Source organism: Carassius auratus, unplaced genomic scaffold (genome assembly GCF_003368295.1).
Source record: "Carassius auratus strain Wakin unplaced genomic scaffold, ASM336829v1 scaf_tig00027754, whole genome shotgun sequence".
NCBI classification, from domain to species: Eukaryota; Metazoa; Chordata; class Actinopteri; order Cypriniformes; family Cyprinidae; genus Carassius; species Carassius auratus.
The window spans coordinates 19,880-47,875 of record NW_020525619.1 but is presented as its reverse complement, the minus strand read 5'-3'; the positions used below and the strand labels follow the sequence as shown (position 1 = coordinate 47,875).

Below are 27,996 nucleotides of genomic sequence, written 5' to 3'. Positions count from 1 at the left end.
TTATAGCTGTATTTATAAAATGCTTACTAATGACTATTAATTTTGGGAGATGGCTATATAAAGCAGCAACAGTTTGATGTTGAGGCCTAAGATATTTCTTAAGCTGTTAATGATGAAAAAACAACAACAACACAAAATTGCTTTTTTTTTCTGCTGGTGATTAAAGAGATGATTAAGTCTCCCTCCCTCTCTCTCTCTCTCTCTCTCTCTCTCTCTCTCTCTGACACCAAGCCCATCCCCTCTCCCACACATTCACACAAACTCAGCAACACACACTTAACACACAAACACACACACACACACACACATTACCCACAGTGACAGAGGGACAGAGTGACATCAGATGTATGGTAGTTTTTTAATTTTCTATCATCCATATAGTGTTGTATAGTCATGAAACTATGCATATTTCCTCAGCATGACTTCTATGTGTACATTTTGTTGAAGTGTTTAGAAGCTGCACTTTAAAAAAATAAAAGACATTTACTGGTTACTTTTTTACTGTTATTTCAAAAAATCACCACGACAAACCATTCAAGTTATCCAAAATTAATTTGCATCTGTTCTGTAAGATAAATTCTTTAAACAGTGGTAAAAGAGGATGTGGTGCTGATCCCTTCAAGAGTCACTCAAAACGTGTCTGTCCATAAAGCCTATAAAGAATTATTCTTAATATACAGTTCACAATATTTCAGCTTGTTATTCTAATAAAGTGAGGGTCATTTTATCAGTAAATACATAAAATTCATATTATTTTTCTTTGAAAGATTTCTATAAATGATTTAAATCATACTTGTTTCTACAATAATTATTTAAAAGTAATCCTATACCTCCATCTGGTGGCCATTATTGGTACTAAGAATTGCAAGCTTGATTTATAAGTTATGATAGTTTTAATTTTATGCTGGCTCTTGAAAATGATAAAGCTATTAAACTTACTGTGCTTCCTTCAAATGATAACTTCTACGTATATAAAAAAATATGAAGAGTTTGGAATGAAAAAAATTAAAGATATAGTAAAATAACTATTGTATTTTTTTTATGTTACTTTAATAAATCGCTATGACCACACCATTTAAGCTATCCTAAACCCATTCGCAATTTAACATCTCAGTATATTGGCTTCATGTTAAAAAAAGTTTGGTGTGAACTACTTGTGTCTTCTTGGAGGAGTATGAAATCATTTACAGGCTGATTTTATCATAAATCCACAATAGAATTTCTGAGTTCTGTATCAATCAGTGTTGTTGTTTGTTTATTTTTATTTTTTTATTTTTCATAGGAAGATAACTGACCCTTTACTCTCCTTTTTAACAAATGTGCTTATAAACCAAAAACAAGCTATTTATAGCTGTATTTATAAACTGCTTACTACTGACTATTAATATTGGGACAAGGCTTTATAAAGCATGAACTGACTATTTACTTTTTGAGTTTGAAATTATTATTTGCAGCACAAATAAGGTTTTTTAGGATTTTTAAAAATCCCTAAAACTGTCAGAAAAGGATAAGGCCTATTTCTATGTGAGTGGCTACATTTATTTGTTTTTATAACTATAATGCATAAACTATGAAATTATACAAAATGTATAAAAAAAGTACAACAGTTATTGTTTTCCAATGTTTTTTATTAATTTATTATTTTTTTTTTTTTTTGGATTTACATTTAAAAAAATTAGCCTACTGCAATCATTCTAAAACAGCTTGAATAAAACCTGTCAATATTTATTATAGACCACTGTAACTGTGTATAATCTAACAAACAAGTTTATTATGAAAATAAAAGTGTGTACACCAGAAAAATTGGACGATAAAGAAATTGCTAACAATAGTATAATAGATCATGTTTTATGTTTTTAGGCGTTTAGATGCAGAAATGGACAAATAAAATGTAAAATAAAATGTAATTGATTTAATTAAATATAGATTAATTCTTGTTAGAGCAAAATAATAAATACATACGTACACACATTAAAAAAGCAGCCAAGATGAATGAGTTTCATTTTTTTTATAGATTCAAATTGAAGACAGAAGCAGCTGGTATATGCGGTCACTTAATATTCAAATCCAGTAGATCCACTTCAGATTTATTTCTCAACAGTTTATGTTCAATTGGCTGTTTTCGTTCATATTCGCCAAGCTATTTTGAAATAATCTTGTCCGTTATGTGTTCGTTCGTACGACGAAAGGCAGAATCCTGCAGCTCAAGAGAGATACATGTTATTCTGCCAGTGGCGGTGTCAAATAGTCTTTCACACTTAAACGAGTCACAAACACCTGCATTTAGCTCTTGCAGTGTTACAATGGGTTTATTGTGTGCATTTGTGGTAATATTTTATTTAAAAAAGCTCTTAAACAAGAATAAATTCGTTTGTTTTGAGCTCGACACTGTAAGCGCTGATCGGAGCGGTGATTTCAGATAGGCACAAATATTTAATTTTCACACAAACAGTTCAAAAACATCTGAATTTAGCTCTTGGTGTGTTCTAATTGGTTGATTGTGTGATATCGCTGTAATAATTTATTTTTAAAAGCTTTAAAAACAGGAATAAATTCGTTTTTTCTGAGCTCTTTACTCCAGACGCTCGTGATCAGAGCGGTGATTCATCTCTCCTATTTCTCACGTATCTCTGGCCAGAAATTATTTATCCATGAGCCCTGAACCGGTAATAATCAGATATGTTGGTTTAGCTTGTCAGTGTGAATTAAATCTAAGTATGTATTTGTATTTTTAACCGATTTAAAAGTGAAAGTAAAAGTCCGGTAATTGCACCTGTAGGGGCGCTATTTCTCTCAGACAATGGAAGTCTGAAGCACATATACTCAAACAGAGGGACAGAGTGAGATGAGATGTCTGACAGTTTTTTAATTTTCTGTTATCCATACAGTGTTGTAAAGTCGTGAAACTATCCATATTTACTCAGAATGACTTTTTTTCTGTATGAAAAAAGGTTTTGAAGTGTTTGGAATTTAAAAATGCAGGACAATTAATAATTCCATTTTTATTGTCATTTAAAAAAATCACCATGACAAAACCGTTCAAGCTATCCAAAATCCATTGGCAATTTAAGTTGTTTAAAATGTTTTGGCATCATGTAGACAAAGTTTGGTGTGTATAGTGTTACTCTCCTCTGAGCAGTATGCATTAATTCACAGCTAAATGTAAAAAAAAAATCCACATTCAAATCAAAATAGCTGACTTCCTGTTGATCGTAGCTGATGACTGTGAATTAGAAAGTTGTCCGTGTTGATAAGAACAATTTTTGTACCGAGTTTGGTGTCTGTAGCTAAAACTAACCCCCCCACTTTTGACAAAAGGTGGCGCTATAGAGTGCCTCTTCCACGCCCTTTTAAAAGCTTTTTCCATTGTCTAGCTATCAAGAATACTGATATGTGTTTTGAGTTTCATGTAAATCTGAGGTTGTTATCTGCCTCAAAATCACCATAACAGAATATTCAAGTTTGACACGTTGCCACGGCAACAATATATAAGATATCAATATCCCCACAACAGATTTACATCGGCCATGTTTTGTCATTATTCTGATGAAGTTTGAAGCAAATCGAGTAAAAATAAGATGCTGAATTCAAAGCATTTTGAAAATGACTCACTTCCTGCTGCCAGTTGGTGGCGCTATAACGTTGACTCTTAATAATCACATATATACGATCGGTATCATACATCGAACAAACCGATGAAGTTTGATCAAACTCAGGCAATGTATGTGGATGTTATTAGGCATTTCCTGTTTCTCACTTTTTGCCCTAATTTCAACGCCTCGCCACGGGCAAACCGTTCGAGATATAAAAAATCCCCTCGCAATTTTTCATCCCCAATGTCTTGAGATCATGTTCACCGAGTTTGGTGGCAATCATGTAAAAAACCTATGACAAGTATATCAAATTCCAGAACATGCTTTTTTTAAACAGCCATGAATAGCTGACTTCCTGTTGGGCGGAGCCTTTGACATAGAGCGCGAAAGTTGTTCAGCTCAATGAGATCTACAAGTGTACTGAGTTTCATATAAATATATGCAAGTGTGTGTGAGCTATGGTTCAAGATTTCTGACTGTGTTCCAGGGGGCGCTGTAGAGCCCCTGTGCCACGCCCGGGTCCCAGTCTCTGTGGCGTCCTGATGGCCGCAGATTCCAATGTGTGTGCCAATTTTCAAGAGTTTTTGAGCATGTTAAGGCCCCCAAAAACCCCCGGAAGGTTTAATAAAAAATAAAAAAAATAATAATAATAATAATAAGAAAAAGAATAATCCTTAGGGGAACAATAGGGCTCTTCGCCCCTTCGGGCTTGAGCCCTAATAATAATAATAATAATAATAATAATAATAATAATAATAATATAAATAATATATATATAAAAGAAAGGAGACAGCAAGTACTCTTTGATAAGCAAGAGGAAAAAATGTAATCAAACAGGCTGTCAAAAAAAAAAAAAAAAAACGCACTCAAAAATGACCAAAAACAGTCCTTGTGCTAACAGCACAAGGCATCAAGGGAAGCCAATTGACCTTTTATTGACTGGCTCGTATCAGGACTGCAGAAAATCCTGGGAGTGTAGCTGTAAATAGATATTTTATGCCAGTTAAGCCATATAAAAACAACTTGACAAGCATTGCAATGTTAAAACGATATGAAAGTCAATGTCCCTAACTGAACTGAACATCTTTATATTTGAGTCATACATTCAAACTAAACAAAGTGCCATGGTCCCAGTGACACTTAAATACCTGTGATTCCTTTAGCTTTCTTTGGCATATTTAAAATCTATTCAACTCTCCCAGGCATTGCTGGCCATCAAAAAATCTATACCCAGGAACACTGCTGTCTGGTCAGCCTGGAAGAAAGATGGTTTTAGTTTACACTCGGTCGCTGACCCGATCGGCTTCTGCTCTGCAGGGATACGCAGGGCCAAGAACAATCTATCTTACAAGCTAGTGTAAGAGGAGAAGTTTGTAGAGTTACTTGTTAAACTCAGCGTGAGACATGTTTGATGATGAAATTTGTTACTTGCTGGTACTTGTGTACCAGCTAAACTTGCAGAGAATACAAGCAGTTGAAAGGAATTGAATAGCAGATACTGTAAAATCCAAAAAGTTTAAATATTGTGGCACTACACAAAGAAAATGTTTCCATAATTTATTTCAAATTAATGTACATGTGAGTAGAGCTGCAAGCAGCAATGACGGGCCCAAGCCATCAGCGCAATCATCACCCTAGTGGCATTAGGAATGCTGAAGTTTGATAAAAAACTAGACAATATATGCAAAAGTTGTTAAGCACTTCCTCTTTCTTCTTATTTTTCTTCATAAATGCATCAACCCTCCACAGCCAAACCATCCAAGATATAAAAAAACTCTTTGCAATTTAGCATGCCCTATGTCTTGTGATCATGTTGCGCAAGTTAGGTGACAACTGGATGAAAACCCTAGGAGTATGGCAAATTCCACAGCAAGCGTTTTTCACAAAAGCATGTTAAGGTTCCCAAAAAGTCCAGATAGTTTGAAAAAAAAAATCCCTAGGAAAACAGTAAGGCCCTACACCCCTAGTGGCTTGGGCCCTAATTAGTAGAATTTAATATTGTACATTAATAATTAGATTGTAATATCTATCTATCTATCTATCTATCTATCTATCTATCTATCTATCTATCTATCTATCTATCTATCTATCTATCTATCTATCTATCTATCTATCTATCTATCTATCTATCTATCTATCTATCTATCTATCTACCTAGCTACTGTATAATAGTTATTAAGATGTTAAGTTAGGTTTAGGAATGTGGTAGGATTAATGGATCTAAAAGAAAGTCACGCAGAATAAGGAATGAATATGTGCTTTGTAAGTATTAAAAAAAATCCTAGTAATATGCATGCTAATAAGCAACTAATTAATGAGAACTGGACCCTAAGCTAAAGAATTACCACGTGTACACACACATTTTTGTAAAGTAAATCTGGTTACAGTCACACTAGTAAAGATCCACTGCTATCGCATCCATTTTCAACTTGTGTAATGATTTGGTACTCAATATGACACTAGACCTTCCCTTGGTAACACAACAGAGATTTTAGCTGGTCTAGCTGTTCCTGGAAGAAAGAGATAATGGAAGACAGAGTCGAGCATTGGGACTATAATTCTCTTTTCTGGATGATATAGGCTGCCATTTTCTATCTGCAGAGTTTCATAATCAACAGGAAATGATATCCTGGACAATAGTGCAAGCTGGAATGATTGCTGGCATGTACCCGTTAGGACTCAGAAATATGTATCATTATCTTTGTCAGCCATTTTTCACTGCTGATCAGTTAATGTGCATGAGCTCTGAAGACACATGAGCACATCATTCCTGTCTAAAGGGGAGGATGTGTGCAAGCCTCATTCTAAAGGCCATATCATTCACAAACGCACTTCACAGTGCTCCCAAATTAAATCATTTCAGACACTATGTGACATATCTCATTCCCCAAAGCTTGAGAGATATGCTGTGCAAGTCAACCAGAAAGCCTCAAAGTACACTGTAGAAAAAGGATTTCAAATGTGACAGGCTACAGGAAACCGCCGTTTGATTAGAAACAAAGAGAAACACAATCACACTACTTTGTAAATGTTGAAAAAGCCTCCTGGGATGCTAAAAATGAGACCTTTTCTTTCTCAAAGAGAAGGAAAGAAGGAAATCGAAGGTGTGAAGATTTGTATTCTGATCGTGCTAAATACAGTGAAGTGAAAATCAGGAGCGTGTTGTGCAATACATGCCTAAAAAATGTTTCTCTATTTAAATCAAGACTATTGTTGTACTTGTCAGTACAATATACTGATTGATCATTACATTTCTTAGCATTATAGTTCACTATATAATTCACTTGAAAGTATAGTTCACCCAAAAATTCAAATATACTGAAAATATTTAATATTGCCATCCAAATGACAAATATATATCAGTATTTTGATATATGGGATAACAAGGGATGGCGTTTTTCATCGAAGGAAGCATTAATCTTGTATTTCGGCCAGAAGCAATTGTTTAAATTCTAAATTTGTTTCTTTCAAATACTTAGCTTTTCACTTCACGAGAGGTTAACTGATGGATTGGAGTCATGCTGATTATTTGTGGATTACATACTGTGCATTTATCAGCTGTTTGTCTCTCATTCTGATGGTACCCATTCACCGCAGAGGATTCATTGGTTAGCAAGTGATATAATGCTAAATTTTGAATGGACTTGGATGATCTGAGGGCATGAAAACCACTAGCAAATTTTCACTTTTGGGTGAATTATTCCTTTAACTTTTTATTATAAACATGTTTCTGGGATTATAGTAAACTGTTTTTTCCTTTTCTACTTGCAGGGTCCATTGCAAGATGCTCCTATATCAAGTACCACTACTCCTCGGCTGCAATACCCAAGAATCTCTCTTACAACATCACCAAGACCATTCGTCAGGATGAGTGGCACTCTCTGCGTGAGTAACTTTCCTTGCTTTAAATAACTAATGGATTAATATCTTAAACTGCCATGCTAGCTTGACTAAGTTACATTTATACGAATCAGTGTATATTTTAACCTTTAGTGCTGAGACAAGCACTTTGTAAACTGTACAAACAGTAATCATGTCTGACCTAGTGATCTCATTTACTCAGACATATTACTTGCTGATGTTTAGTCAAAACCAGATATGGAAGTTGGAGTGCAACATGTTGTAGTTTGATTAAATTATTTTGGGCAAGCTCTCAGTAGACCAAAAGATGAGGTGATTTGTTGTTGGTTTGTGGAAGGTGGAAGGAGGAAGTAGGGTACATATCTCAAAGTCAGATGTACCTTGTTGACCCACTTTTGCTTGGTTTCCACCCTCCCCATATAAAAAGGAAATTATGAAGATGCTTATAGAGAAGTGGTGGAAAAAATGGGCGAATACAGAGTATTAGTGCGCAACCTGACCCACAAAAATCTGAGCAAAACTGGAAAGCCCATTATTCACAGATTTTTAAACATGCCTCCTCTTGAGGTTTTATTAAATGTGCCATATATACCATTTATAAATCAATTTTGCTGATGAAAATAAAATACAGTGAACATATTTCAAATATAATTTACATGTTACATGCATTAAATGCAATGCATTGTAATTTTTTAGGCATTTACTTTCGTTTTATTTAGCAGTTGGTTTACTCCAGTCTTCAGTGTCATATGATGCTTCAGAAATGACTGTAATATACTGATTTGGTGAAGAAAGTTAAAAACAATGGAATGCATTTAAAATAGAGATATTTTGTAAAATTATAATGTCTTCGCTTTCAATTTTGATACATTTAGATTAGTTTACATTAGTGTTTTTGCTGAATAAAAGCAATTTACAGTTTAGCTTGGGGAACAAATTGCCATTAAAAACTGGACTGAGGAAGCATGCAATACATCAAGGTTGTCTAAATATGGCTCTTTGGTGTGAAGCTTCTCCTTTCTGGCTGACGTCCACAGTTGTGACACTGGTTTTCACTACAGTTTGCAAAATTTACACTCAGTGGGGAGCGTGTAAATCTACACAAAAGGCCTTCTCCTTGGATGGTATTGTCTTGTTTGAAACCCTCTTAAGGGATGAGATTGTGGTTTGGAGCTACTCGTGGACAGAAGAAAGAGCAGGATTCAGCATGCCCTCAAACTGTCATGTGGTCACACTTCAATGCGATGCGGAGATCAGCCTCTGTCAGGTGACTGAAGAGACACCTCTCCTTTAACCCCAAAACCCACCAGAATCTACACCTCCATCTCTCTTTTTCCTCATTTTCCAAAGCTTCAACGTGGAGATGCATAAATGACACTGCAAGAAAGAGACCGCTCTCAGTGCAGTCAAGTGCAACAGATGAAAGATTTCTTTGGTACCCAACATTTCTTACGGTTTCTATTTTGTGCACAGTATCTGGTTCAAGTGAACCCGTAATCCTGTAATTCACTTTTTGATATCAAAGTTTGACCCCTGACCCCAGCAAGAAATCTTGCTGATGGAGTTACAGTTTATGTTATGAGTTATGAGCCATAATATAACTAATAAATAGCTGATGTTTCTATTTCCTCCAAATGAACTGAAAATAAAATACTAAAAGACAAAATCAGTTGTGTTAATTTTGAATAAATTAATATATGCTACAGTTCAAAAGTCTGGGGTTAGTTAGATTTTTATTTATTTTAATTATTTATTTTATTTTAACTTTTGTTCAACATGGCAGCATTAATTTGATCAAAAATAAAAATGAAAAACATTAACATTGTGAAATATTTTTATGCTTTATAATAACAACTGTTGATAATGTATTAATGTATTTTCAAATGTAATTTACCACTGTGATGAAGACAGAGACATTTCCTATTATTATCAAATTCTAAAACAGTTGTGCTGCTTAATGTTTTCATTAAATATAGAAAAAGTTTTTCCAGAATTCATGAGAAAGTAAAAACTTTTTTATTTGAAATGTCTCTTTAAAGATGTAAAATCATGTAATTTTGTAATTTTTGACCAACTTAATGCATCCTTACTGAAGAAAAATATTAAAATTTGACTGGCCAGTGGCCACAAACTTTACATACACCTTGTATACTATATAATAATAATCGGTAATCAATGTTTAAATTAAAGGAAATAAGGATGCATAATTAAATATCCAATAAAGAGACACCTAATATCAACTGATCACTAATACGATCTAATATATTGTGTATCTCTAGTTAAAATACTTCTCATACACAGCCTGAGCCTAGATTAAAACATGTTCACATGGTATTTAGAGTCTCCCAGTGTGTCTGTTATTTGATCCAAGAATTCTGACCTAAACTGTAAGGAAAGACACGGAAGGGTCAATTTCTCGGTTAAGGTCAGGCTGAGATGTTTAATGAGAGAACCTTAAATGTAAACAGAAAAAAAGAATTAACTATAGAAACATGGCATTTAAGGCTTTGATTCCTTTGAGTGCCATATTGATCTCATGAGAGGTCAAGAACTCTCCATTAGTGGACATTGAGAAGTAAATTACTCTAGTACTGTCTAGGAAATGGGTCTGAACCTGGGTAACACTGCCAAAAAGGCTCAAAAGGAATTCTTAGATGTCTCAACCGGCCACTGGTGAAGGCGTGAGATCAAAGCTTGTGTTTTGTTGTGATGTCTAGAATCAACAGAACAGGAAACGCTCAAGAGTCATGGCAGCTTGTATTGTTTTTGTTTGCGTCTCGCTTGGATGAGAACTGAGACCTGACATTTCATAAAGTGTGTGAAATTGAACAAAGCGAGGTTAGAACATTTCCTGCGCTCTCATAAAGCTTATCTGCTCGCGAGTGACATCAGCAAGACTTCAGAAGGCTGTGGGATATACACAACACTCATTTGTACTTGTCAGTCAACACACCAGGAAACTGACTATACCAGCAAGAAAGTCACAAAAGACGACGCAACTTCTATTATATGGAATATGAAAGCAAAAGTTTTGACTCAGCCGAAGCCAAAATCACTTGTTTTAGCCATGGACGGCACATTCAGCTCAAAACTGAAAATGCTTTTTGCGTTTTGGCTTTGGATGAAGATGGCTTGGTTCAGTAACTTTAGCAGCTTAGGGATTTTGTAAGATCAAAAGGAAGCACCAAAAATGAGCAGCAGGAAGCTGTCAATGAACATGACAGGAAATAATCTGCCGTGATGCGTAAAGGTGCCCAAAGAGGCGAATTATGATCTTGGTTTCCAAATCCTCCAGATCTCGGTGCACTCAACTCAGAAACTGCTTAGTGCTTCAGAGACCAAAGAGAGTCAAGCATTGGATTTAAAAAGCCAAAAAAAAAAGTAGAAGAAGAAAAAAATCAGAAGGATTTTATAGAACTAGTCAATTATGATGGTTAGATCATTAAATATATTCATGTAAACCAATCAATTACATGATATACTTAATATGATATTTAATTAAATTAATTGCAATTAAACACACATCATGCAAATAATCACGTCAATAATTGATTTTAATTACATGAGTAAATTTATGTATTCATTAAAACGTTTTAAATGGGATTTAAATATCAATCAACTAATCACATATCAATATTGTTTAATTAAATTAAAATGTAAAAAGTATTCATGTATTTAAAATATGTATATACCGATTTAATTTAATTCAATGAATCACATCAATACTTTTAAACAAAAACGAAAACATGAATCAAAATATTTTTGTAGTTGAATTAATAAATTAATTTAAACACAATAAGTCACATCACATAATCACATAAATCAGATCAAATTTTATTTAATTTAAAAAACATTAATTAAAAAAAATATCAAATTTATTAAATGAAACGCAGTCTATATATTGATATTGCAGTTCATTTTAATAAATAATAATAAAATCATATATATTGGTATCATTAGCTGAAAAAAGCCCCAAATGAATATTAAACAATGGCATTATATTATAGTGGCAAAAGTGTTTTAAAACTTGACAGCTCATACAACTTTAAAAGGACAGTTCACCCAAAATCTCATGTTTTTCCAAATCCGTAAGACCATTGTTCATCTTCAGAACACAAATTAAGATATTTTCAATGAAATCTAAAAGAGTTTTTTGACCCTGCATAGCAACACAACTGACACGTTCAAGGCCCAGAAAGGCAGTGTGGACATCATTAAAATGATCCATGTGACATCAGTGGTTCAACCTTAATTTTATGAAGCTTAAAAAATAGTTTTTGTGTGCAAATTAAACAAAAATACATTTATTAAGCAATTTCTTCTCTTCCGTGTCAGTCTTCAGGGCCTAAAAAGCTCTCGGATTTCATCAAAAATACCTTAATTTTTGTACCAAGATGAACAAAGGTCTTAAGGGTTTGGAGTGGCATGAGGGTGAGTAATTAATGACAGAATTTTAATTTTGGGGTGAATTATCCTTTTAAAGTTACATATTTTACTGAAGTTGTTTCTTAAGCAAAACGTTTGTTTGATAGCTTGATGAATTTTGTCTTGGGACCCTGCTAAAAACAGGACCTGTAATGACATAATAACATCCTAAGCGGTAATTTAGTCTTTACCCCAGAGTGGGATACGCAGAGGAAATGAATTAAGTGTAATTAACTGTCACTTCTGTAATCAGACACTATTAAGGTGGGATGGAGCAATTTGTATCATCTCTGTACTCACATTTAAACTGCTTGAGCATTAACCTTCATTGCCAAAACAAATATTTCTTCTTTGATAATCTCACATGTATTCATAATTTGTGTGAAAAGGAATCATACTTTATTTTATTTTTTTGATGTTTTACTGTCTCAAGTGTTCATTTGAGCTGGAAACATATTTCCAGTGTGCCTGGGTTGAGATTTTTTTATTTTGGTACATGAAACATAATTGTAAAGGTTGTAGAATGAGAATGAGTGCAAATGTCACCTTGCAAACTTGAAGATGTGTTTTATGGATGAAAACAGACACGTGAGAAAAGCGGTAAATAAATGTGGCATTATCAGGCACCAAACATCCCGTCGTACTATTCACATTATTCAAAGCTTTATTTACAACCATAATCCTCTCTGTACCAGATAACCTTGTCTGCATAAACATGTGTAAAGACCTTGGTCATTTTGGAGTTGTTTATAGAAACCTGAACAATGCAGTTTATTTTTATCACCAACAAGACAAAACTGCCGCCTAAAAATTAACAATTCAGCTGAGATATCCACAAGCCCATTTATGTAATATGAGTTTGTTAATCCCTTTGCTATTAATTACAAACTGCGAGTTCTTTGTCCTGGCAGTTTATAGATTGCACCATTTTGACTCGCAATTATCCACACTCACGCACCACATCCTCAACAGACAACTGAATGGCAGAACGCGTCGCATCAACACCCCATTTCTGGATGATTGATGGGTAATACGATCAACAGACTGTAAATGAACAGGAAAATATAAAATATAACAAGAGCAAAGCTTAGAGCACTACTGTAGATCAATGGACTTTACACATTATGCTCACGGGGCATTTCAGATTAGGCAGAGTTCCCTGTGGGTTTGACTGTGACCGCCACATCCAGAAGGGCTGTAATCTGTCAGACGGCCGCCTAGTGATTAGTCTACGGATGGCTGAGTGGAAGTTGCCCATTGGCCACAAATCAGCGGCTTACTTTGATCTCAGAATTCAGATGGAGAGAAAACTGCCATACTATTGCAATTGCTGTTTACACTTGCTGTGCCAAAATATTGTGTAGAATCAGATCAATAACATGGTTTAAAAACAGAGAATAATCTCCATACTTACGTATAGGTAATAAGCTTGTACGGCCCCAAAAAATCATCAAAAAAATCATCATGCAATTTATAAAAAAAAATAACAAATACAGAATTTCTAACCTAAATAGTAGCATTAAAAATGGCACACTTCACCATTAAAACTTTCTATGCACTAAGCTTGCATAACGTATACAATGGTTGCATGTTCCAGACATCCAAAGCTACTGTTTTTTTTTAAGTGAAAAAAATTTGGCCAGATTACAGTATATTCTGATAAACTGGGCTCTTTTTTTTCCTCTTCAGTCATACAGAGGCAACTGAATCACTCTCTGGCTGCTCTAAGCTGTAGCGTTTAGTAGTTGCAGATTAAATTAGGCCATGAATTCATCACAAAGGCCTATGGCACAAAAATCGTGACAAGATAAAAACATGGTCACACTGCAGGCCGTGTCTGTTTCTCTTTTGCAGAGTAGGAGTAGGCTGTCAAGGTCAAGAGTCTGAACGCCGCACAGTGTCTTGGTGGCAATGCGTTTCTTTTGCAACATCATGCTTTTCAACTCAAATGCAAACAAAAGCTGTATCCTTGAGGTTCTCATTCCTTCAACAATACATCCCCATGGTGGGGTTACAGTAGTGGTCTAGATAAAGAAAATGATTTTTAACAGTAATATTTAAAACTTGATAGACTTGCCATGAGATTTGAGATGATATGTCCTTCTGTGTAAGCCACAAGTAAGTGTTTCAATTTGCCATGAAATGGTAAGACATGTTTTATGTTATTCGGAAAAGCCCATTGGCTTTAGGTCCTTTACATCATAGTCATAATGAAGGGAGATTTTTTTAACATTTGATTGGACAAAAAAGTCTGAGGTGCAGGATGAGTCATCAATATTTTTTTGTCCATTTCCAAGACGACAAAGATTATTTAAAAACTAAGTGTCAATATTTTAAAAGTATGTTTTGGACTAATCAATTGTATATGCTTTTGTTGCACCCTTTTGTTCACGCTAGTTCCACTTACTTTAACTTTTAAAATAATCACGTTAATAGCAGAATGTGTTATGAAATCCACCAATGACGCTATACAGAAAATTCCAGCAATCAGAGAGTTGCAGCAAACAAACTGGGCCAAGAGATCTTAAACCCCACCCATTTCAGTGAAGCACTGCAAATTATACAATCAAGCCAGTCTCAGTATACTCTCAAAATACTTCAATATTAAACAACAAACTTAAAATATTGTTTCTATAGATACAACTAAAAACTTTCAATTATTAGCTTTATATGTTATATTCCATCGATTTAATTTGAGTATGTCATTCACAATGGAATTGTAGTTATTTTCCTCATTAAAGCCTTTGAGTACTTAGTCTTGTACCTTTGTCCAATTTTCAAATAATCTTTTGCTTAAACATTTTTTTTTACAATGTTATAATTATCCTTGTAGTTGATGGTCCGTGTGGTTTAGTTCATGGCTTATAATGCTTTAACAAAGGCTTTTTAAAAAAACCCTATGTGAAAAATGGATCAGCCAATCACTGTTTCCACAGAAGCAACAACTACTAAGCACCACTGAGTGATGTAATCAAATGCATTTACCACACTCTCAAAAAATAAAAAACTTTTATTTTATATATTGCATTGTATAGTATATCCTTGATTATATACAGATAACAAAAAACCACACAAAAACGATCAATGACGTTTTAAATTCATAAGTCATTAGCTCATAAAAGCTTGTTGTTTTCTTCTTCTTCAGATTTGGAAATACTTTTTTAGATTTAAATCAAATGCTGTAATATTGCAATTCATCTCACAGCTGGTTGGTGTGGTTGTGGTACTCCTGGTGGAATGATAAAAATGAATGGGAAAAATACATCCGGAACAAATACCACTGTAAATTGGGTGATCACTGTTAAACTCTACTGGCTCTACATCTGCCATGATGTCCTTAACTGATCCAGGAACCGTCTCTGAATCCCTCTTGTTCTACAGGGAGAACTTCCTGTCCCCTAGGTTAGCACACACAGGAGAACAGAGAACCGTAGCCAATTAAAAAAGGGGAGGGATGGGTGAGGACATTATAACTGAGCATGTATATGCCTTCTCTGTCCCACAAGAGAACAGCCTCTGGCTTTGTTGCTGTAGGTGATGGCATCCATAGAGACTTTCCTGGATTAGTTGAACTGCTGGACTGGAGCTGCAGCTCTCAGTTCATTAAGCGCTTCACTGGGAGAACTTTAATGACAAACGCTCTAATGGTCCTTCCATAACTGACGCAGTGGAAAGCAAGGGATGTATCGAGCACTTCAGAGGCCTAAGATTATGTTTTTCTCCATAAAAATAGGTGTGCACGTACACAGCATTAATGGCTTGATTAAAATCCATTCACATCTTTCACTGCATTTCAACATTATTTTCCCAAATTGGTTGTACTTTGAATTTAAGCACATGGCATTTTGGTAAAATTAATTCAGATTTTTATTTTTTAAGTGAATCTTGTGAAAAACACAGTGTGAAAAGTTGAATTCAGAAAACTGAAATGCGAATTTCATAATTCATTAGTTTTTGGGCTTAGTAACGTCCAGCTTTTGCTTTAATGACAACCACACTCAAGATTACTTTTTTTTTTCCTGTTGTGTCATTATGTTTCTTTTACATTTTTTTCACTTTTGGAAATCCTAAAACAAAACCAGGTTTATATTTCAAATCTTGAAGTCTCAGGCTTTTTACATTACACTAAATGCATTTATAAAAAGATAAATACTAAAAAAGTAATAATTGTTTATTTGTAGTATATTTAAAAAAAAAAAGTTGCTTAAATAATTAAGTCAAAGTTTTAATAATACATTTAATCACAAAATAATGTTAAAAAATGTATAATAAATAATAAATTGTATAATATGCATAATATATTGTATAATATAATAATAAATAGATAAATAAATTGTGTCCAATTTTTGATGTCCTGGTCATCTCACTCCCACATCAAAATAATTTTCATTAGATTTTTCATTCTGTACAGATTAAACTTTTGTTTAGTACTATTAAGATTAGTTTTGCATGACATTTCATGACAATTATATCAATTTTCCTTCCAAATTCTCATCATTTTAAGGTAATACATACATAAATATTCCAGTGGAATAAGAAATACTATTGTAATTTGTTTTAATTCCATTTTTAACTGGAATTACTGCAATGATCAAAAACAGTAACTATTTAATGCTTAATTGTCATAAACATCTAATCTTAATGTGTATATATATATATATATATATATATATATATATATATATATATATATATATATATATATATATATATATATATAATATATATAAAACGTAATGGTTGCTTTCAGTAAAAATGTACTTTTGATTTTGATTTTGTGGAGAAATATGTTCTTGACAGTTTTTCTCATATATCCTTCTCATTTTTGTAGCCATTCTTACTCCAAGGACCAAATACATCAAGTAAAGAAACAAAGGCTGAAATTCATAAGAGCTGCTTGTTAAACAGAAAGCAGAGATTGAAAAAGGCGTTTCACCAAATCAGCGTGCTTGGCAGCGCATTTTCAGCATAATCACTGTCGTTAATCCACCTGATACATCTCTATATTTGTCTGTATGGATAATCCGTCTTTTTGCCATGCATGAACGTTTCTCTCTGCCTCAAAAATAGCTTCATTCTCTTCAGCTTTACCTCAGAGGGACCGAGCGGTAAACCAACATTTCTCCCAGCATGTAGTGATGATGGTGACTAACTAGCCCTAGAATCCAGTCTTTACAGATCCAAAAGCCAATCCGTACTTAACATTCCAACAGTAGAATTACATTTTGACCCCATTTTGCCAGGCAAACTCACAATGGCGTACAGCACAGCATTAAAGTAAAAGCTGTTCTCCCTGGAGCAACACTGTCTGTCACAATCAACATATTAGTAAGCATGAGTAAGTAACTATGGGGCGCCCAGTCACCTAAATTAATAATTCAGATCTGAGCACGCCATAAATGGGTCCAAATATCGAAGACAGTTAGTAAAAAATGTATCTATTTGCATTTTCTCTATATACATTTATTTGCTGTTTGAATAACTGCTACAATTATTAATTTACAAGGTGTTTATTAAATTGTGATCAAGTTAAATACAGTACACCCATATCTGAAACTTGTTATGTGTTTATGATGCCAGTATTAATAGATTACACTAACATTAGGCTAATAAAATCAAATAATACATCTGAGTGAAAAGATGAAGTTGTTTTTTTTGCTTTAATGACAGTTGCACTCAATCTGGCATTTCTTAGTTTTGTTATGTCATCATTTTTCTTTATTTTACATATTTCATTTTTGGAAATCCAAAAATATCTTCGGGGTAAATTTGTTTTTAAAATCGGGTTGTTTGGTCTTTTAAACCACAGTGTATTTATGCATTAAAAGCTAAATAAAAATAAAATAAATAAATATATTTATAGTATATTTTAAAAAATAACATAAATAGCATCAACTTATTAATAAAACATTTGATTCCAAAATATTATTACAATTTAAGGAATTACAGTACACTGAATGTATCCATAAAAAGTACATAAATAATAAAATAAAGAAATGTTATAATTATATTATATTTAAGATAAATATTTTAACTAACTAAACTAACTTATTAAATAAATAAATGGTTATGAAATTTAGTAGTAAATTATACTAAATCCATGAATACTATTTTTATTTAAAATAATTAATTAGATTTATTATATCTAATAAATAATAAGTAATAAGAGTATACATATATAAAAATACATACATGCAAAATAAATGTGTAGTAAAGAACACTGTACAGAATGCATGTAAAAAATATATATATTTAAAATATATTTGAAATAAGAATAATGACTATAAAATACATTTTTATACTTTGAGTGCAATTATGAAATCATTTAATGAATGATTTCATAATTACACAAAGTTTAAAAAGGAAATAGAAAATATATTTATTTTATAGTATATAAATAAAGTCAACAGATTACTTAATATATGCTTATAAGCATAAAGTAAATAAATAATAAAATATACAATAAAATAAATATAATCATGGTGATCAAATTATTTTGAGAACATCACAACAGCACTATACTCATATTAACTTCTGCTGGTTATGGAGTTTAACGACAAATCAGGTGGTTTATATTCTAGTATCATGTCCTTAGTCACCTTGGAGCCTGGCATTGATAAAGTGTAGGTCTGGTTGTGTTAAAACATGAAGACAAAGCAGGAGAAATAAACATCCATTACATGTGACACATAACAGAGCCTTCGGTCCTCCTGAGAGGTCCAGACTGCTAAATAACTCCATCCCAGATGCAAAATCCATCAAGAACGCTCCTATATATTTTGACATGCTGTATTAATAGAGTTTCAAAATGTAAAACTGAGTTTAAGCTGAATTTTTCAGAGCTGCAGAAGTTTGGTTCCTTCCTGTAAGAAAGCAGCATACAGATTTGAATGTTCCTGGGAAAGGCAGGACGAGAAAGCAGCATGTGTGTGTGTGTGTGTGTGTGTGTGTGTGTGTGCATTGCCTGAAACTGTCTGAGTAAGAGAAGGGAGCTGGAGGTGTGCCATGTGTTGGCTCTGCAACCCCCACACTGCTTATTCTCTTAAAGCACTGAAGAGAGAGAGAAGATACACAAACATTTCTGTCCTCACCGAAGAACACCAGCACAGAGATGCTGCAGACCAGTGAATACTAAAGGCATTTTATAGACATCATTAGTCCATTTTAATGCTTTATTTGAAATCTTCAGAGTTATTAAATATTATCAGTAATCAACCAGACTTCAACTTTATAATAACTTGAACTTTATAATAACTTTTTATTTGTCGCGGATACTATTTGAATACACTTAACTTATCTAAAATAATAATATAAATGTTATTTAGTGTAGTGAACAAACCCACAAGCCTTGATATCAAACTTTGGCATGTAACCCATCCTCCAAGTGCAATCACCACATATAGGTTAAGTTTTCTTCATAAAATAAAAATCTAATTCTCAGAATGGCCTTGTAAAACCAGTATTCAGTGCACTAACAGCAGGGTTAATAACAATGCTATCGAGCACTGTAGTTCATTGGAGCTAGGTATGTAAATGTATGTAAAGCAAACAGTGCTCTCGTGTCTGGCATCATCTCTAATGGCATTAGATGTGTGTTTGCAGTGTGTACTATAAAGGGGTTTTAACTGATAATATCTGAATTTTCATCATGATGGGGTGTGGACGCTGTGGGTAAACCATCACAGAAATAGGTGCTAATGATGCGTTTCAGTGCTGAGACTGAGGCTGATTATAGTATATAGGAATCTATTATATATTGAGCATAGATGAGGGCCATTACGCTGTCATGGTAATTATGAGAATCAGCCCCAACTCTCAAAATGTGACCGTTTCAGTCGCTGAACTTCATGACTTTCATTCAAAAGATGAATATGGCTGGCAGAACACAATGTCCAGGCTGTGAAGGAGCTCTTTGGAGAAATGTGGCACTGCGTGTGAGCTATCTGATGGCAATTGTTGTGATACTGCTTCTCCACTTATTGATCATCTTCATCAATAAATGTGTTGCACGTGTCAGACAGTCTTCCTGAACGACCCCACTGCTTTCTACCCGCATTGGCTGCTAAAAACTCATGATTTTAAATGTTTATCTATTCATAAAAGTTACTTGATTTGATATTTAAGGTTCAAACTCAAACGTTTGATGGAAGACTGCTTGACTAAGTGACCATGCCAGTGTAACATATTTCTTATAGAAGGTTTTTTTGGATAGCTCAATCAACCATGATGCACATGTCAGTGAGGCTGATTTAAATCTGACTCGCAACTTTTACAGATTCAGTTCCTGCCCTCTTCTCTAAACAAAATAACAGCATTTCAGTATTGGCCATGGCATAAAAATTGTGTTTAATTCAATACTATTAAAAACAATGTGGATGGAGTGTATTATATAATAGTATATACAATTGTAATATGTAAAGAATAAGTACACACACACACACACTGTATATATCATGAGATTATATTTAATATAGTTAAATGCCTAATGCCTAATAAAGCTTGGTTTCTTTCCCAAAAGTGAACATGAATTCCCTTCCTGCCTCATTATGACCCAACTCTCAATACTGACTCTCACTTAGTGCTTTCACTGGCAATACCAGCGGCTCCGTCTCCCCCTGTAAAGTGCAGCAGTAATCTGGTTAGTCACATTGCACAGACTCTCTGTCCACTGCCTGCAAATCCCAAAGTAATTTAGACTCAAAAGAAGAGGTGGTGGTTTACGTTGCCGTGACTGGCTGCCACATAGAATTTCACACCAGTGTGTTTTGTGATGCTTCACTATTTACTGTCATTAGATCAAATCCCGTCTCTAGCTTGCGCCTGCCGGAGACTCGCCATGGTGTTGAAAGGTTTAAAGAGGGTGCAAAACACCCACTTCAACACCCTACTTAATCTGACATTAATTCTCGTTAAAATTCAACAACCTTTAGCCTTGGAGCAAAGGCTGTCATAATCATATGATGCAATGAATATATACATGAAAAGCTTTGTGAAACATGAATACTCAGAGTTGTTTTACCAATATTTCAATGTGTTGTATTTAACTTAACTGCATTGTTCAAGTGTCTGCTGTAAATTTCTTAATTTTAGAAATATCTGCTGTGACAACTATGGAGGGAAAGAGGATCTTTAATTAAAATATTTAACAAGCAAGAGTTCTGTTTTGAATATCAGCAAATTGCTTTTTTTCTTTATTATAGAAAATACATGTAATCATGGAAAGGTATGAATAAATAAAGAACAATTATACAATTACATTGATTTTAATCAAATATAATCAAATAGCAGTGGAAGCAGATAACTTGTTTCCATAATAAAAAAAATAATGGTAGCTGTGACTTTTTATTTCATAATTAAGACTTTTTTTTTTTTTTTTATTGCAATAATGAGATATAACCCCAGAATTGCAAAGTATAATCAAGGAATTGGGATGTATAACTTGCCATTCTGAGAAACAAAGTCTAAATTGTAACATATAAACTCACAAATGCAGGAAAGGTGCAATAATTGTGAATAAAGTAATAATTTCCTTTTTCCTTTTTTATTTTGCTGTAAAAAAAAAAACTGTGAAATGTAAATGCTGAATTCAGAGAAAAAAAGTCAGAACTCTGAATTGCAAAAAAGTTCAAATTCATATCGCCCAATCTGACTTTTTTTTTTTTTTCAGAATTGCAAACAATTTGGAGAAAAAAAAAGTTAGAATTGTGAGATCAAAAAACTAGAATTGTGAATATAATTTTTTTTTATTTTTTTATTGTTAGACAAAAAGTCCAATAACCTTTTTATTTTTTAAATCCTGTGGCAGAAACGAGCATTCCATAAGGATTTTTAAAAACCTATTCAGCTTAACAACCTCCAGGCTTGTAAATATTGTCAAGGTAGCTGATTTCTACCACCTTTTCCCACTTGTCAAAGGTCATTGTGTGAGACCACCTTCTGGGCCCCTGCCACTAAAAGCTCGTTACAGGAACTCACAGCAGCCACTGGAGAGGACTGGCTCCGTAAAGAGCTATAAAGAGAGGATTTAACACAACGGTTATCCCAAAATTGTTTTTTATATTAGACACCCCTCCCCACATCATCTGTCTATTGAACAGCAAACAGAAATGGGTCACTAAGCGAAATGGGTCACTAAGCATATTTGTCAGACAAACCAAATTTGACGTGAGCTTGTGTCTGCGAATCTGCATGCAAGCATTATACTCAAGAAAACACATTTAGTAGACAAATATTATGATGCTGTTTCAAAAAGAAATACACACCTAAATCCCAAGAGACTCTTCTTGTTGGCTGGTTTACAAACAAACAAAAAACTATTCTTCCAGGGCTGGAACTGAGCATATGTGTTCAAACTTCAGTTCTTTGGTGTTTCAAAACACCCAGTGCAGTACAGACACAACAATATATTCAAACAAACTGAAACAAAAAAATAAAGGGTCATTCACAAAGGATATGTTATTTGCATTTCTTTAATTGATGGTCTATGTAAACATGCAAAACTGATGCCTTTGATGTTGTTTTTCATGGTCCTGAATGCGCAGTGTGTTTTTGAGACAGCAAAGAACTTGCTCTGTTTGAACAGCCCTTAACAGACAAAACGTGCAAACAAAAGACTCTGTTTAACTTTGAAGCGTTAAACATGGTGCCATGTTGTGTATTTAGAATTTGTCCTCTGTGCCTATTTCTACAAACACACTTGGACCACATGAGACATCAAACGTCTTCCCTCTTGCTCTGCTATTATAATGAAGAACTTGTTTGCCCATATAGCTGGCAGACAGTGATCTCTGGATTAGGGATTATCAATACTGCTTGATTTAGGCCACAGAGGCTCAAGATTATACACGAAGCATCCGTGTTTTGCATTGGTATAGTAGATACAGACAAACTACGTTTGGTAGATGATGAGGGTTTCTGAGGCTATACAGGAGACAAGAATAAGGACGTGTCTCCATACTACAGGTCCATCCCTCCTGGTAATCAGTACATGGTAAAACCACAGTCTTTATTAGATTTAAGCTTGGAGAACACCACTATGGAAACACAGACGACAAACCCTGCAGGCTTTCTGACCTACATGTCATTCCTGGATGAATTCAACAGGGAACACATTTGGACAACTGAAAAAAACCATCCTTTTCTCCCCCCAACAAAAACGATGGAAATCCTAATCTCATGTATTATTGCATATCCTGAACAAAAGGTTTGCATAGACAAGTTAACCCCTGCTGAAAGATATGGTAACAACGCAATTTTGCTTTCATCTTTCTCTATTTATATGCATTCAAATGTGAAGTTGCATAATTTGTGCTAGCAAAACATAGGGAGTAAATTACTATAAATTTTTATGCATTAAAAGATCTCTTTCACCAGATATTATAGACATCCTAGATCCACAGAGGTTGTTTCAAGCATAAAGTCAATGTAGTAAGCCGAAAAGATAAGGAACGGTTTTCTAGTTAAAACAGCAAAACACCAAACAAAGTCATTTCAGCTGGACACGGCTGTCTGGCCTCCACTGGCATCTCGTTGAGAAGTCTTACAGCTTCATCATCTCTCTCTTGCTTTTTCCTTCCGAGATGGAAATATTCTCACTCTGGCGGAGCTTGTAGCTGATTTTTGGAGGCCCGAGCACCAGCGGTTGGCGTCTTATCAGCTCAGTGCACACAGTCGAGGGACAGTCTGCAACGCCCAAGGTCACCGCTGCCTCGCATCTCAGAAAGAACAGAAAACTGCGTTTTGGATGCTCCTTTTCTTTTATTGATAGCACCACTGTCACTTGGGGAATGTGTTTTAAGTTTCCGCTTAAAATTCAACCGAACTTTCTTTGGTATTGCTTGTTTATGAATATAAAGGTGTTTCAGTCAAGATGAGGGCTGAATGTGCCTGTTTATGCGATACATAGCATTCCCCTACACATATCTTCAATAACATCATAGATAAAATATATTAAATGAAAGTGCTTAAGTAATAATTTCCAATGTCCTATGTCTAGGCCCCCCCACAAGCATAGTGTAAAGAGTCTCGTCTTATTACTATACTATAGTAATTGAGAACCGCTCGGCTGCAGAGTTGAGGGACGTTTCTCCACACAGCTCTTGTCGGGGGCCCTGGTGGGTTTTTCACACTGGTGCAGTCGGTGACAAATCTTTCACACTGGTGTCAGTGTCTCTCACCACTGTTTTGACATATGACAAGTGGAGTGACACTGCCCCCTGCACACTTCATGCAGTTCCTGTCTCTGCATCAGACGACCGCATATTAGCAACACACAGATCCTCAGCATTGCTGCTTTCATGGTAGCCAAACAGGCCCAAGAGAATGTGGTTAGATAAGGCACAGGCAAGATAAAATTATAAAGATATGAGGAATAATAGGTACAGATGGGTATTTAAATGGATTTTAACAAAGGAATTTAAAGGAAAATTTTGGATATAGTACAAAATAAGTGTCTGTGGCCTGTTGCTGAATAACACAAAATTAGGCCTGGGTTCTGCCAACTAATTTGTTATATGATACAATAAATATTCTGAAACATTAAATGTAATAATTTAATACAGTGAAATGTATCACAATATCAAAATCAGATCATAATAGAGTCTATATCAGGAAAAGAGTGTGAATCTGTTTTAGCTCTCATATAGCTTACTTATCTTTTGTCCAGTAATGTCCAGCAACTATTCAAATGATGTTTTCTAATTTAAATAAATCTGACATAAACATTCACTTAAAAAGTTAAAGCAATAATACTGGCAAACAATACTAGGTATACATCTTTTAGATGATCTGCTTCTTAACTGTAGGTAATTATATACCTGAAAAAAAAAAAAGTGAAGTATCATTGCAGTCTTGTAAGAAATAGAATAACCATACATTAATGCAATTATATTGGCACATCTCTGGTAAAAACAAAACCAATGTTTACTGTGTCCTGTATTGACACAACGGAAGTCCTGTCAGTTGTATCTTTTAGTAATGCTTTCCCTTCTGTATAACCAAGATAATAGTCAAAATATTTTTGTCAGCATATTCCTTCCAACACTGAAAATAATTTTTCCAATACTCCCTACATAAACATATATTTGCATTTAATAATGTTTATTAGCACTTGTAATTTATCATCAAATAAGTAAGAGGCAGATACAGCACCACAACAGGATGTTAATCAATTCTTTTAATGACAATAAAAACCACTAACTTGTGTGGTCTACTAATTTTTGGTAAATATTTAGAGCACATGAATGCAGAGAGATGAGTTCCTTGACTTTGGTTCCATTAATCTCTTTTATAAGACTTAAGATGTAATTACTTTTTCTTTCTGTGTCTCTATCTCTCTCACTCTCTCTCTCTGTGTTATGACCTGAATCCATTTGCTAATAAAAAATAGCAATAAAGCTAATAAAATAGCAACAAAGACCTCAATGGTCATTCAGGTCTTTTAAAGATTAGCTAAAGGTGAATAGTTGACTTACTCAAGTGGTCTTTAGAGAAGAGTTAAAGGGATACTCCACCCCAGAATGAAAATTTTGTCATTAATCACTTACCCCCCAATGTCATTCCAAACACGTAAAAGCTTAATTCGTCTTCAGAACACAATTTAAGATAATTTGGATGTGACTGTCCCATTCAATGGCAAGTAAAATACAAGAAAAAGTCCAGAAAGGTATGAAAGACGTCGTCAGAATAGTCCATCTGCCACCAGTGGTTCAACCATCGAGAATACTTTTTATATGAGAAGAAAACAAAAATAATGACTTTATTCAACAATTCGTCTTCTCTGTGTCTCTCCACATCACCAAAGCACCATTTTGGAGAATATGAGTTGAACACAAACTGTGTACGCTCTTCGGTGTCAGCCGCGCCACACTCTCTTCACCGAATTACATCTTCCGCCATTTTAGAGAGTATTACAATGAATATGCATGCTTTCCCCCAAGCGTAAATGACACTTATTACGCAAATTATGTTCATGCATGCGCTTTCCCCTGAACTTTAACAACGCTGATTATGTCTTATATGATCTTGCTCTGTTAGGCATAACTCGTGGGAGAAGAATGGTAGAGTAAATTGCTATTATTGTTTTCTTTCTCATAGCATCGCAGAACTGAAGTTGAGCCACTGATATCACATGGACTGTTTTACAAATGTATTTACTACCTAGAAGATGAGCCACCTGACAGCTGTGAATGCTTGTAACCGTCCCGCTCTCAACCAGATTCCCTCGACTGGTCAACAGCTACACTGTGCTCGCAGAAACCGAGACACTGTGCTAATTCATGCAAGAGTTTGAATGTAAAAGCTGCTCTGTCTTTCTGAATCCACCTTCCCCCCTCCCTCCCATCTCGCTTCTTTCGTGTCTGCCGGTCCTGTGGGCTTTGGCCATCCTGCTCCAAAGCTTTGCTGTGATGTGTATGGAGCCAGACTGCACTATGGGAGATGCTGACTGAGAGAAGAGGTGACAGTTTAGCACACAGACAGGAGAGGGACAAAGCCATCCAAACACACCGCAGGGCAGAGCGTCCTTTGGGCTTTTAGCTCATTTACAGTGTGAGTGTGTGCGTGTTCATCTGCCATTTGCCTGAATGACAAATAAAGCCTATCTAGTTTCAAAGCATTGAGTTGTTTGTACCTAGAAATTGTTTTTGCCTGAATTGAGCTTTCTGCATTGACAGCTTGACACACTGCGTTTAAAATCACATTGTGCATTTGAATACCTCAGACACCTTAACCTATCAATTACTCTGGAATGATTAGTAAATGCATGCACAGTCAGTTGCTTCAGATTTACACATTCGAATGATGCAGAGTTTCAGTGCACACAAGACAAGATCTGTAAACAAGCATTTAGTATGAAGGACAGTAAATCCCAACAACGGGATTTAAATCTAAGCATGATGCTTAACCCTATTCATATCTGCAGAGGAAAAGAAACACCACAGATGATGAATACAGAGTCTGCTGTCCTACGTCATGACATTAAACCTCATGGATCAGATTAGATGACCTGCAAAAGCTTAATGTATATTTCTCTCACTTTAGATCTGGCCTTTTTTACATTTACATGTAGTCATTTAGCGAACACTTTTATCCAAAGCGACTTACAAATGAGTACAATGGAAGCAATCAAAATCAACAAAAGACCAATGTACGCAAGTGCTATATGCAAGGTGTTTTAAAAATCATATAATAAAGAAAATTCAATAAAAAGACAGAGTAGTAAAAGAACAGCGCAAGTTAGTGTTAGAGGCCTTTTTGCTTTTGTTAATTGTATTATAAATAAAAAGGACACAAAAAGATTAGAGAAGCTATTCTTGTTTTCTAATTTTTAAAGAAAACAAGCTGTTAGTAAATAGAGTTCAAGTCTAAAAGGGGCATGTTTTTAAAAGAATAGAATTAGAATAGAGAGCGCTAGAGTTAGAGAGTCAAATAAAGATGGAAGAGATGTGTTTTAGCAAATTCTTGAAGATCTGCTCGGATTGAGTTGGGCAAGTCATTCCACCATCAGGGAACATTTAATTTAAAAGTCTGTGAAATAGATTTTGTGCCTCTTTGGGAAGGCATAATAAAGCAATGTTCAGTTGCATAATGCAAGCTTCTAGAGGGCACATAAATCTGAAGTAATGGATTTAGTTAAAGGGGTGCAGAGCCAGTGATAGTTTTGTAGGCAAACATTAATGCCTTAAATTTTATGCGAGCATTTATTGGTAGCCAGTGCAAACTGATAAACAGAGGTGTGACATGCATTCTTTTCAGCTCATTAAAAATGTATCTTGATGCAACATTTTGGATTAATTGTAAAGGTTTGATAGAGCTGGCTGGAAGACCTGCTATGAGAGCATTTCAATAGTTCATCCTGGACAGAAAAAACAGCTTGAACGAGTTGTGAAGCACATTGTGAAAGAAGGGCCTAATTTCCTTTTATGTTAATTAAAACCAGGCAGTTTTAGCAATGTGGTCTGAAAAAGTCAGCTGATCATCAATCATAACTCCAAGGTTTCTGGTTGTTTTTGAAGGAATTATGGTTGATGTGCCTAACTGGATGGTGAAATTGTGATGAAACAATGGGTTTGATGGAACCAAAAGCAATTATATCTTGGCAAGGTTGAGTTGAAAGTAA

The 27,996-nt window shown here is 34.6% G+C and overlaps 1 protein-coding gene across 1 annotated transcript in view; it reads left to right on the top strand.

Moving 5' to 3' along the window:
- The first annotated feature begins 7,043 nt into the window (after positions 1-7,043).
- Positions 7,044-27,996, top strand: part of LOC113079348 (transmembrane protein 178B-like) — a 39,299-nt gene continuing 18,346 nt past the window's right edge. Inside the window, exon 1 of the mRNA XM_026251600.1 lies at positions 7,044-7,478. The gene's annotated coding sequence lies outside the window, so the exon portion shown is untranslated. The remainder of the gene's footprint in view (positions 7,479-27,996) is intronic.